The 14,507-nt window shown below is 37.3% G+C and overlaps 1 protein-coding gene and 1 pseudogene across 3 annotated transcripts in view; one reads left to right on the top strand and one right to left on the bottom strand.

Moving 5' to 3' along the window:
- The window catches only part of dally (division abnormally delayed protein), a 643,966-nt gene that overhangs the window by 434,064 nt on the left and 195,395 nt on the right, over nt 1-14,507 (bottom strand). The window lies entirely within an intron of this gene.
- LOC106625153 (uncharacterized) lies at nt 393-13,280 on the top strand (annotated as a pseudogene).

Raw genomic sequence — 14,507 nt, forward strand, 5'->3', positions numbered from 1 at the left:
AGACTATTCAAACGAAATTAACCAAAGTATCTCTACCGAAACTCGCGCGCTTATAATTATATACATTATATATTGTATAGTACATAAGTTTTCCCTCAGCTCAGTTTTTATAGGCTTATTGATTTTCCAACGAATATACTCATCAAATACCTTGTATACATACACATATGTTCAGTCAGTGCTGCCAAGTCATTATCGAATTGCCCCAGAATAATCGCTTGACCGCCTCTGAAACGGAAAACGAAAAACAAAAAACAACGATTGGCATTATCCAACGCAAAAACTTATCTATTCGATTAACCGACCAACCATGATGCATCCATCATCTCGCCTGCACCACATCATCAACAAACCGTTGCATGCAGCAATACAACACGCCACATTGCCAACAGATGGGTCCGGTGCAGACGAAAGCAGAATCGGCAAATCACAAAAATCAGTTAATTCATCAGACTGTAGTGTTAAATCAACTCATCATTCCCTCCACCCTTCCGCCGGGCGACAGAATGAACATAAATCCGCGTGAATTGAAAACAATTGCACTTTTGATAGATGCGTGTGGGCTCTCAGACACTTGTGCTTTGGTACGTGTATGTCAGAGATAGAGGAGATTGTGTTTTCATGCTTGAATCAGCGTCGATGTCAATATATCGAATGGAAGTACTAACCTTAAACCCCTTCAGCTGGTTATGAAGCTCATTCAGCACTCGCGCAGGCTCTGCTCGACGTTATGGACAGGGTTCTTCTGGTAAGCACAGTTGAACACGGTGGGAAACTCACGAGTTCATAAGGAACCCACGCACTCAATGCGCTGCTAGTATTTGTAGTTGAGCGAACTTATCGCGTGTCCATCTTTTTGTATCCATTCTCTATTCCTACCCTTCAGCAACCTCTTTCAATTAAGTCTGCTTGTTTTTTTCTACACCTCCATGTGTACATACACACATATATAACGTTATTGTCCGTCTGATTGTAACATGACGAGTTGCGTGCTCCTGGCCATGACAGTCGAGCCGTCGAGTGATTGATTTTCAATGAAATCGATTTCTCTTGTAATTTTCAAGATTTTATAGCTGATACTACCCAATTTGGCTGATAGTTCAGAAGAAAAGTGTGCGTGAAGAGAATTGGTCTAGTGTAAAAACGCTGTGTGTGTGCTACTGGTGCTGTTGTGAAACTGATTAGCTTTTTTTTACGAAAGTAGTATGCAGGTCCGATAATACGTGTCTCACTTAACGTCTTCGGTGTTGAAGGCTTCGGCCGGTAAAGTCATTTGGTCACATCCGCCTGTTTTGTAGTCCTTAACACCGCAGACGATCTAAAACTTGAGTTCGACCTCCCAACAAGATTCTATAAACATGAAAAAAAGAAGCTCGTCCAGACAAATTTTGTATTTCAATGAAAAAATCACTCTAACTCTGATGCTATTCCAAAAACGGACTACAAAATATCCGAACAAAGATCCTATTTGTCTAGTCAATGCCAACAGAAGCGGAAAGACACTTTGATATCTTTTCAATTTTACAATATTGATATTTCGTATCAAAAAACCTGAGTCGATTTATTGAGACCCTAAATAGTAAAGTGCTCTCCGAAAAAAGTCAACAAGGAAGTTTATGGAACTTGAGAAAGAACCAGACCAATTTTGACCAGTTTTACATTCAATATAAAGGCAATTGCGATAATTCTTTGACAGCTATTTTTAATATTTTCGAATATTAAGGTTATGTGGTTACCACCTGAGTTACTCCATCTTCATTTATTGAGGAGTTTCCGAGCTGCATATGTAAATTAAATATTGTTAGTGGATGTTCTTCCGAATACCGTCATTCCGTGGGTATTCTTTGTCACTGCCGATTTTTAATTGCACAGAATGTAGGTAAATACATCAAACTTGGAGAAACGCTTAATGACTCATTAGGAGAAGCATTTGACAAAGTTTAAACGCATATCTAGAAGATTCCGCCATTCCAGCTCCGACTATTAGATATTTACAGTCCTCCTATTTATCTCACAGACTCTCAATTTTGCTCTTAGTTTATAACTTAAATATTTAGCTATTTCGTCTCTAATAAAATTGTATTGAAGAGTTGAAAAATAAAGGTGATTACTGTCACAAGCAGAACCATACTTTCATTATACAATATATTGTACATATATGGTATGTGTCGGCATACAAACTCTCCTTTGGGAAAATATCCAGTCAGGCGTTTCAAGAACATATTTACTCAGCAAACGCTTTGTGTGAAGACACCAACCGGATGCAGCAATTCACTTAACATTCTAACGCAAACTTGGATTTCCTCATCACATTTCTAGAATGCCTAAAAAAATTTGCATATTGCACAGCCAGCATTTCCCAGAAATCGCGTAGAAGCTTGTTGTCACATACCTGGCCACAAAGAGAGAGAAAAAGAACAAAAGCAAACTCGCTAAAACAAAATCATTGAAGCGCTTCGAGTAATAAATAATCACTTTGAGCAGCTTTCAAATGTAAAACTTGTCAGCAAACGAAATGCCAACAAAAGGGAGAATATTTAAAGGACGAAGAAGTACGACGAGATCCTAAAAGCCAAGAACGGAGTTGAAAACAGACACAAAAAGCGAAATTTAAATGAAAAGTGAAAAAAAGCAAAAATCTTAAACCTTAGATGGCATTGCATTTAGTATTTACCAAAAAAAAATTGCAACAAAAACAACATCGCGACAGTGGTAAAGTAAAATTCCACAACTTTGTTGCATGGCAACAGCTCGTCTAAGAACAACGTGCGACCGCAACAACATTGTGCTGCCCTTATATGAGACGCTTCCCTACCAACAGCATCCGTAGCGAGCGCTACGTATAGTACAAACGTATATAAGCAAATATATTAAAATAAAATAAAATATCGTAGCAGGCGCAATTCTGGCAGCGCGATGCAATGCGCGGCGTGTTGAGGTCCGTGGCGTTAACTTTATGCTTATTGCGCCAGTTACCATTGTTATGTGAAATTCAGTTATTGTTGTTGCTATTTATATTTTTATTATATATATGTTCACATGTTCATTGGGAGTCGCCTCTGCGTTGCAGTCATTTGCCAGTAACTTTTGGCAAATAATCGCATTCAGAAGAAACCTGAAGAAGAATTTTGCCTTCACAGTCGCTGACTAGGAGACCGACCAAACGCGACCATGGAGGTGAGCTTAGGAGTACATAGCCACACTCATATGCTTCGCTTTACTAAAACTGAGCTCGGTTAGAAGACCTACAGTCAAAGCAATAAAACCTCTACAGAGATGATATCACAAAATCAGAACAACTTAAGTTTTCGAAATATAAAATTATTATCTGTTATCCCAGAGTAGTGGCGAATCGAAAACGGTTCTCGAAAATGGTAATAACTTAATTTCTTAGATATTATTTTCATTTAAGGTTAGAAATGTAAGTGCATTAATTTGAGAGTTTTTTTGGATTTAACGAATCTTTAAAAATATATTTACTAAAAAATTACAAAAATTAAGCCAAAATTACCTGCTTTCATTATAAAACCTACTACGATTGTTAATTTCAAACATATAAAAATTGGCTCATTGACAAAATATTATTTAAGAAGAAACGATAGTAGACTCACATTAATATGAAACTATTTTACATAGGTACTCTATAGTATTATTTAAAGAAATAAATAAGTCTGTTGCATCCATAGGAATGTGCATCTTTGCCCTCGACCCTTGTCAACAGCCTTCCCATCCGCCTCCATCTCTATATTTAAACTAGACTGCGGCTCGGATGAAAATAAGAATTAAATCAATTTCGGTACTGATGCAGTAGATATAGTAGAACAGTGGGACAAAATTCTAATCAATCAATTAAAAATGCTAAACATGTAATTTAACATATAAATAACTGCTGAGCATACTCTGAGCTTTTCATCTATGAAATCTTGACGGAAGCTTAAAACTTTTTTAGAAAGAAATACTTTCCAGAAATGTATTTCACCATATCTCCATGAAATTTGAGCTTAACTAAATTTTTTAACTATTTCAAGTCTGTAGGATTGGATAAGACGATTGTTACTGAAAAAATTATTTTAGTATATGGTAACATTTATATCAAATTAGACATGCCTCGTGACGTGATCAGTGATGAATGACTAGAGTTGCCAGTATTTTTCGGAATATTTCTGCCAAGTCGAAAATCTAGCTAGACTAGCTGAATTACGATTCTTACACTATTCTTTGAGCTGTTTCCAGTTTTAAAATTTGATCTTTGTTTATCGTTAGGCCCATTCCCTTCTTATTATGATTTAGTAAACTTAGGACTAAAGGCGTTATTTTTAGGACGAAGTCGTCAACCTAGACGCACTAATGCTAACCTCTTGGTTGTATAAAAGAAAAATAGGAAGCAACTCACTGTTCATGTCTCTTTTGATGTTTGTAGATGAAGCTAGTACTTGCTTGGGAATATAGGTACTATAATTTTAAGGAATTAAGACAACATATTCAAAAAGATTTCAAGCTTCTAACGTTATATGGGGTGGGGAGCATCGATACATTTATGCAAAGATCAACAGGGCTTATAAGCTTTCTTAATAAAGTCCAAATATACGCAAGGCTCGAGAAGGCTTCAGACAAGCCGAAGAAGAAGAACTTCCGTTAACTTTTGTAATATAATAAAAATATACTTGTATTTACAACATGATATCGTTCAATTCCGTGCCACAGTGCAATTTTATTTTTAGCATTTGCAAAAACCCAAATGTGGTTAGCCATCTTGAACCAACGAGTGCAGCACGTTCCTACAAAGGAACATTTTCGTCAGACGGACAATCGACAAGCAGACTAGCACCCAACATAACTGGAATATATGCACATCCGAACGCTCATTGCCACAAAGTTGCCGACAAGCCTATGACAGTTTCACATGCATATAATGTATGTGTGTGTGTGCGTCTGCCTTTTTTTATATTTTGGTTTGAGTACAGGGAATGCGTTCTTGTCCTTATCATTTTCATGATCTCAACTGAGCAATGCCATTCGGCTGCATTTGTTTTGCACTCGCTTCGATCTATTTGAGGCGACCACATCCAAAGGAGAACGGACACACCGATGCAAGGAATTTGCAATGCAATGCAAAATACGTTGAATGCGTATGAAATGGAACTGCTTCGATCACAGACCAATGGACGACAATGGACAACGGTTGGAATATATACACGAAGGGCAACAACAACAATAAAAAACAGCATCAGAAAGGAAGTATTGCAACTGTGGCAATACAGCGTTGTATATGCGAATGACTATGTACATATAGGCATATGTATGGATGTGGGTATGTACTGGCGGAACAATGAATGGCGGACAGTCGAATGGGCTGTGGAGGCTGGCAAGTCCCGAGGAATATGAGAACACTCTAATGTATGCATATATAGCTTTGTTGTTGTGGTCCTTCTCCTTTGGTCCTCGTTGTTGTTGCTATTGGTTTTGAAGATTTTACTGATATTTTTGTTGTAGTTGTTGTTGTTTTCGATCATGTTACTGATATTTTGTTGTAGTTGTTGTTGTGGTTGCACTTTGTATTGGCATTTTTATGTTAACGTTGTTTTTGTTGTTTTGGTTTTTTCTCTCTATGTTGCTGTTGAAGCATGTAGGCCAGCATTCACAACCAAATCATGCCCCTCACTGCAAAATCTGCCATGATTATTGTAGTCTTTTTTTTATTTTTATTGGTATTATACCCACACACACATACAAGTATAAAGATGTATACAATATATAATCACATGCTTTGAGGCATAGGTACTCGTTCACATGTGATCGTACAAGAATTTGCAATTATTTCTTATGGAAGTCACAAAGTTGCATTTGCACTCGAGCAGGCAAATTCATCATCAAAGGAATATGCAATTTGGCCTGGACCGCTGCAGCTCGAATCCCCATTTATTTCAATACATTTTCGCTGCGCTTGCATAGGTAGATACATGCTTGTCTTTTGAAGCAGCAGTGTTGCATTACAGCGAGTCATTCTTCTGCTTCTTCTTCTTCCTCTTCTTCGTTTTGCACGATGCACTGCAAATATGCAGGTATGTGGGTTCAAAAGGTGCGTGCCGCATGTGGCGCAACTCTTGTTCCTGTTATGCTTCTTTTATTCGCCATTAGCGGCAGGGGCCCTGAGTACGTCGACATTGAAGGGTTTTTGCGTTTGTGAACTCCTAAGTGTTCTTTTGGGTAAATTAGCAGTGCGTGGTGAGTCATAGAGTTTTATCAGCTCTTTCGCGACATGTAATGCTTTAGGCTGAGCTACATGTAGCAAGTTATTGGTACCTGCTACAAAAGGGGTGGGAGCTGCCTCCAACGGTAATCTCGAAAAAATGCTAGTACCAACAGAGTTTCGTAATATAGCATTATCCTCGAATTTCTGAGAAGCTACCTTTTTAAATTCTGGGTTAAACTATAGTTGATCCACGAGCAGTCAACTCATGTAAAAGGAGTTCGAAATTGAATGAATTATAGAAGCCTTGTTTTACTATAAAATCTAGTTGAAAACGCAATTTCGGCTATCAACTGAGTCACTGAGTGGTGATACAGATATTTCGAGGCCGAAAACTATAGAAGATATTTTGGATGATCTTTGGTTTGTCGCGCTTTATTTAAAACGTGACATGCCTGCTTTTCCCTCGACATTCCATAATCGTAAAAAGATGTAATAGATTTACTTTGAAAATACTTGTACACTTTGAAAGAAAGATCGCAAGTCCATCTTCATTTGTTTAGAAGTCCACTACTTGGTTTATTCAATGAGATCTTGTATACTGTGATGAATCCTCTTTATTGAAGATTACCAAAGATCATCAAACTTCAGCAGTATTTTTGTCCGAACATGTTCATAAAATCCAATATATCTACTTACCTGAGAAGCGTTTGGCCTCATTCGACGCTTACACTTTCATGCTTTGAGCTCTTTTATATTTCCGTACACTATTTTGATTTCTACTTACACATATCTGAAACAACATTTATCTGTAGTCGAGTCTCAATTTTGATTTAGATTAAATGCCTCAAGTATTAAGAATCAAACCAATCCAAACAACTATATAACTCAGTTTGATAAAAATTTTATTTAATATACAAATTATAATCAAAAATTATTTTTAAATCATGAAAAAGATGTTGTAAATTATTACTTTTTCTCAATCGAAGCTCACATCTTTACTATATGTTTGATCGTGTTTTTCCCATAGTTTGCAGTGTCCGCCTCGATGTTAACAGATCAATAGATAGACCTAAAAGGGTCGAATTTAGATGCTTCGTAGCTGCAATGCACAACTTTAACCCCTACACTCTGGCCTTTTTACAAAATAAAATATCGCTTTATCATATACTAGCAGATCACTCCATTTGCTGTCCTACATGGGGGAAGAGAACCGCCTATAGACAATAAGATGTGAACATCGAACTTTTGATATTATTTATATACAATTCCACACACGACCGATTCATATGGAGCCAACTGCACTTCATTTCATGACATTGACTCTCTTCTGTGGCTCAATGGCGCCTAAATTTCATACTTTGTTACTTAGCCTAGTGAGGTCGACGCTCAATGCTCGATTTTTTATTAATACTTACATTTTTAAATTCGCAATATATTTCAAATCTTTTTTTTTACACCTTGAATTACATTATTGGCGACTAAGTAACTATTTATTACTTTTTTGAAAATATAGTATAGCCTATGTTGAAAGAAGAGAATGTAGCTTCATAATGGTGAAATAATTTTTCAAATCCGTCAAGTAGTTTCGGAGCCTATTCAATTCAAACAAACAATCAAATCTTTTCTGTTCATAATATTAGTAGTATGTATGTATTAATGTGCTTGCATTAGTCAAATTAATAAATTTTTCTTTGCTGTTGTATATTGATTTTCAAGGACCGTGTTTTCAGAATTAAGGGCAAAACGTTATCTAAATTAGTCATTCGATAACAACTCGTAGTGTCCTTGGTTGAGTTTGGTGATTTACAGCTGTATTCGGCGCCACTTAGACTTGGTGCAAAGCATTGAGCGAAAAGAAAATTACTATCAAATATTATTATGAACATTCCATATATATACTTACAAATAAAATAAAGACCCGCACTCTCTTGGATGAATAATTAGTAAGACAAACTCGTACCGATGTAAAAAAAAAGTGTTACTCACTAAAAAATAAATTTTAACATATAGTTTTCGCTCCTTGTGCCATCAAACACTTCACTTATAGTCTCATATCATAATAAAAAAAGTGACTTATTTGTTTCGCCAAATGGATCTATCGACCAATTTATGATTTTAGTATATAAAAACAGCAATAAAGCTACACCTTAGTATGTGAAAAACGATAAATTTCTCAGATAACCGCAAATTAAAACATTGTTCAGTCTGACCATACTATATAAGTATGTGTGTATATATGCCATAAGTGGCATACAACCTTTTTGAGGCACTTCCTCTTCGCGCTCCCCATCGTTGGCATATGTATAATAGTTTATGGAATGTATTCTAAAAGGAAAAGTAAATAAAAGTGAATAAAAAACAGGCATGCATACCCTGTAGGAAAATATAGTCATTGTTCCAAAAAAAAATCGAAAGTATTTCAAATAATATTACTAAAGCTCTTAACGCACCCCTACCAAATATTTTGATTTTTTCACAGAATGTTTTCTTTAAACACTTTCTTTTAATATATATGGTATATATAGATATAAACTATTTATTATCTCATCTTTATCTAATTTTATTATGAGTTTGATCGGAAATTAAATTTTTTTCAATAGTAATAAAACCTAAAATCTATCATACTCAAACCTGTTGGAGAAACGGAACTTAATAGCTCTCAACTTATGAAATTATTTCTCAATGTGTTTGCAGGTTTTTTTCCTAAATCCAAAAACCCTTAAGACTGCAAGACTGTGTGCCACATATGAAATATTATGACAGTAGACAGCTTTCACTGATTTCGAAAAAAAAAAAAAAAAATGTATGAGGTTATGTCACACATCCCTTATTTCTTATTGGGCACCTACTCACTATTCGATATTTAACCACTTTGTGCTCGCTTATTGCGCTCATCATTTGCAGTTGCCTCTGAATCGTTTACTTCCCATACTTACACGTCTACACATGCAGTTAATTCTTTTTTATTTATCTCTTACTCCAGTTTGGCTTTTTCGTTGATGTGGCGCGGAATGTGGTCCTGCAAGAATTCTATGACTCATTCATACAATTTATGGCGAATTTCATATCATGACTTATTTTAAAGGTCGTGGCTAATTGGCACAGTCAGAGTTGATTTCAGATAACAGTATCTAGTTGTACCCTGCGCAGAGTAAACAAAAATATCCGGATATAAATATTTAAAAAAATTATTTGAAATGATGATTCGAACGAGTAGTAAGTTCATATAATTTGTTGTCATCCATAAATGCCGATGAGAGTTGTCGATGAATTTGTGCGCCTTTACCTAATACGAGTAAGTATTATAAAGGTTGTCAAATCCGCTTTTTTGCTCTTCATTCAATGCTTTATAAAAAGTGTTACAGTGATCGGATTTAGTTAAAATATGCGCCGTTTTGTTCGATGATCTGTTTCCATCTAGACGGCAACTTCATAATACCTTCCTCGTAGAAGCCCCCCTCCTTATTTGCGAAGAATTCGGACAGCCACTTTTCACAAGCCTCTTTTGAGTTCAACCGAGCTCCCGTAGCTTCTGACGAGTCATCAACGAAGTGTGTGGTCTGGCGTTGTCCTGGTGGAACACTACACCCTTCCTGTTGGCCAATTCTGGACGCTTCTGGTCGATCGCCTGCTTCAAGCGGTCCAGTTGTTCGCAGTAGATGGTAGAATTAAGCGTCTGGCCATATGGGAGCAGCTCATAGTGGATGATTCCCTTCCAATCCCACAGCAAAACCTTCCTGGCCGTCAATCCCGGCTTGGCCACTGTTTGGGACGATTCACCGGCCTTCGACCACGACCGTTTTCGCTTGATATTGTCGTATGTGATCCATTTTTCGTCGCCAGTCACCATCCGCTTCAAGAATGGGACGAGTTCGTTCCGTTTCAGCAGAAGGTTTTTTTGCGTCAAATTATGCGGCACCCAAACATCAAACTTTTTTTTGTATCCAGCCTTCTGCAGATGGTTCAAAATGGTTTGGTGACTAACTCCCATCTCCTGGGCGATGTCACGAGATGCCATATGCCGGTCTAACTCGATGTATTCCATGATTTGATCGGTATTTGTCGTCACAGGTCTTCCGCCGGTTGGCTTATCCATGGTGTCGTTTTCACCGGCTCTGAATCGTCGAAACCATTCCTCCGCGGTTCGAAGTGATAGAGTACCATCCCCCAAAACACCATTAATCTCACGGAACGTTTCTCTAGCGGATTTGCCTTTAACGAAGGAAAACTTTAAAATAGCGCGAATTTCGGCGTTAGTGAACTCCATGTTTACACGTCTATAACTGTTGAACGCAATATCCAAACTAATCATGCATAGCGTTGTTTTGTAGGCTATGTCAAGACCTTTCAAATTATGTATAGTGTTACCAGATACGAGCTCTGTAGCGCTTTGTACATAGACGCGAAATTCAAAAGACAAAAAAGCGGAAGGGAGATATTTGACAACCTTATATAATTAAGATATAATATTATAAGAGTGAGGAATTTGTCTCGTTGCTGGAAGGAAAAGTATTGTAAAGATAATTTATTCTATTTATCATATATCTCATTTTCCTAAACTTAGGAACTATAATATTAAAATTTAGAAAATATATGCAGCATTCATAATATAGGTTTCATAATTAGAACTGATATTAGCAGGTTCTCCAATATAATATAGATTCTCCAATATATCAAAACGTAGTCTTACAAATCCATAGCCACTTAAGCTGATCGAAAGATTTTTCATTAATTAAAACTGAAAAACGCATTTAATCTTCTTCTTCAGCCACTAGAGTTAGTCCAAGGCTGAAATAATTAGGAAGGTTAAGCTCAAAACTTCGAATAGCCCGCTGTATCTGTGTACCACCAAATTGAAACGTTTCTTTCTTATCCTTATAGCCAAGGCTATCTTTTCTCTCGCAAAAAGGTAGATTAGTTGTTTTGAATTCTCGCGTATTGACTACGAATGATACCATTACATTTTTAGAGCACATTTGATTGCAAAATACAAAAGTCCATGCCGCCTTTAATGCAAGGAGGGAAAAACTTTGTCTGCTATTACTAAGAAAGTTTGACAGCTTTTCTTCCCTATGAATTTTAGTACTGACAGCTTAAATATTACGTAGAAGGACGTCTGTCCCTCTGTCTGTATACTTGTATACCCGTACTAGTCCCACAGTTTTCGATTTTGATTTGATTTGATTTCGTTTTTTCCCTGACAACCACTTGTCGGAATCGCAGATGTTGGATCGTTTTAGCATATAGCTGCCATGCAAACTAACCGACTAAAAGCTAGTTTCTGTATTAAATTTGTTCTTGTTGTTGTTGTTGTAGCTTCAGAATTTTGCCGAGTTGACAGTCCTTGGCCGGAAAAACGACTGGTCCGTTCCGGTTACGTAGACCCGACTATTATGGGAACGGTTGAATTTTTTGTGAAGGGTATTTGTAACAGCTTCGATGTAACGTTTGTTTTGTTTTGCTCCCCTGTTGTGTACACTCAGTTTGTTGCGATCGGACTGAAAAGTGGTTGCGATTTTCAACGGTTTAATAGGGCATTAATTTATTTGCTGTACTTTTCAGATCATGATAAAAGCATAAATATTTTCATTGAAGCTATATTCGCTAATAAACAATAATTGTCAATGTAAAACAACCTTGTTGTAAAACCACACTTCTGATGTGGCAATGGTATAAAATTTATAAATATTTACCTAGTTTTTACACTTTGTGGACTTGGACAAACCAATAAAAGACTCGATAAGATAACTCATAGTTGTCACGATTTAAATTGCCACATCACAAACTAGTTTCCAGTTCCATTGCAGTTGACAGCGGATTTGCATTAGGGAAGTTGAAAATTTAATGAAAAAGGAAATACATAATGATCTAAGTCAAGTTCAAATATTATTCAATATATGCAAATTTATGTCGAGAAGTGTAAGTGACAAATTGCCGGTGTCTCCGAGTTCATTTGTCTAGCTTTTGCACTCATATACCCCAAATTTTATTTATTTTAATTTTGTTGTGTCCACCGTAGTTCTATTTCTTTTGTTCTCCGAATCGTCGAATTTCGCTTCTGCTGCCAGCAATATTTGCTTTATTACGACTTATTTAGCCTGCGTATCGCGAACCCAGTTCCAAGTATGCGTAGATGGCCTACCAACAGGATCGGCGACTAGTTGCCCAAACGGAAATATTTGCTCGACAACTTCTGCACGCATCTGTGTACCGAAGGATGACACAAATTCGCTGGACTGGCGTTCGCACGTTCGCTCTATGTTTGGGCACAAAAGTCGTTAGTGATTTGGGTGGGAGCTGTGCGCTTTATCATGTATGTAGCATCGACAATGACATACATTTGTGGCAATGAAACGAAGGGGGTGAGTAAGTTAGAGAGAGAGGGATGTAATTATTATTTAACTTGCGATTTCTCTCCACAGATTTTACCGACATGTCCGATTGCTGATGAACTAGCTACCACAACTGACAGTTCTACTATGACGACTATTTCAGGTTCGGTAATTGTGATCAATCGAGTTGCATATTGTCAAACCATACAACAGAACGGTCGTTTTCCAGTCGGCAATGAACTTGCAACAACCCGTCAACAGTGAATTGGTTTTAACATTCCTAATTTTGAGTATTTATATAAGCGTGTTTTCTCTCCGTTTTAGGTATGTCTACTGTTTCATAAACGGCAATGTTTGGAGTGGTGCGATCTACTACTGTCCTCATGCTACTTATTTTGATACTTCTTCACGCTATTGTTTACCACTTATACCAGCCCGTTGCATTAGTTCCACACAGCTGTTTTACCTGGGGACCTACGAACCAAGTTTCGACGATGACTACGGAATGGCGTAGCGATATATTTCCGATATGGAGGGGTTACAAAGCTGAGTAGTTATAGCTAGTTAATATCTATAGTGAGTGTTTCATATTGAGGGAGAAAAGTTTGTTGAAGATTTTAGTTGGCAATGGTCTAAAAAAAAAATAAAATCTTTCGCTATTATGACGTCACTGGTACTGTGATTGCTCTTAAATCTACCGCTTCATTTTGCCACAAACTACGTAAGCTCTATACTCTTTCAATAGGATTGTTAAGTACCAGTGCTATGTTTTTAAATAAATAAAAAAAAGTGAAAAGTAACCTTGAAGACAATTAGGTAAAATTATATTTTTGACGTAACGTCTTTCAAGAATTGACTACTACAAATCTGTTGAGGTGGCTAATATCAATTTCGGCAATCTCTCCTGCTTCGCTGGAATGTTTCAGCCTCGGTCTTTCAAAAGCTGGACAGAGGATGCGACAGTGCCCTCTTTGCAACTTTGACAATTTGCTTCCCCAAAAATCTTTATCCTCACCGCATGAGTATCAATAAGACTGTGTGCAGAAATCCTTTTATTATGGCGAGATGAACTTTTCTAAGAACTAGTAATTTCATTTTGAACCAAAAGGATTTCCCGATCGCACATCTGGTTACTAAGCAACATGTGTAAGGTCGCATGAGGTCCATAGATTCAGTCCCATAACGTGAAAAAACTCAGTCCGCCTTTTCTTCAGTGACTCTATTGCACCAATTTCCTCGCAAATATGTGCGCGGAGAAAAATTTCCCAGGAGTGGTTTCCGCGACGCAGCGGTTTAGATTATCAGGGAGGCAGTCGAAGTGACTGATGATTTCGGAATGTCAATGGTTATGTCCCAGGATGATAAATGTAGAATAATATTAAGTGGCATTGTTGTTGTTGTACATAGTACACTCCTGGTGCCAATGAGAGGTGCTTGTTGAACCATTCTAGCTGTTTAATGAGCGTGGCTCTAGCGTTTATTTAAATGACAGCTAAGTCTGTTTTTTTCCTGCGCAGTGGTCCAACTACATTAAGGTTAACTCAAGACGGTATCTAGAAATATTTCTTTAACCATGAGAGCAACGCCATTCGCATAGACTATCACCTGACAGCCTCGTAGCGCATTTACCACAAGATAGAGTAAAGGAGACAGAACGCCAGCTGAAAGGCTCCAATATCCGCCTCCGGTCTCACATTGTTAAGGTTTCGTCTATATAATGGAGTGCTTTTCCCGTATACTCCTTGTGAAGAAGAGCAACCTCCATATGTGATACAATGGAGGTATAGGGAGCAGTGTCTACGAACCTGCCTTTACAGTAGTTATACTGAGACCTTAACATCTTGTCCTTCGATGTTCTGCCCCTAATGTGCAAGTCCATCAGTCTCTCCAGGATTTTCAACAGTATAACCCAGTTTCTGTAGATGATAGCCCGATAAGCTAAGTCGATTTACTGTCCTTTTCTCCCTAAAAAGTTTCTTATT

Source organism: Bactrocera oleae, chromosome 6, assembly GCF_042242935.1.
Source record: "Bactrocera oleae isolate idBacOlea1 chromosome 6, idBacOlea1, whole genome shotgun sequence".
Lineage (NCBI taxonomy): Eukaryota > Metazoa > Arthropoda > Insecta > Diptera > Tephritidae > Bactrocera > Bactrocera oleae.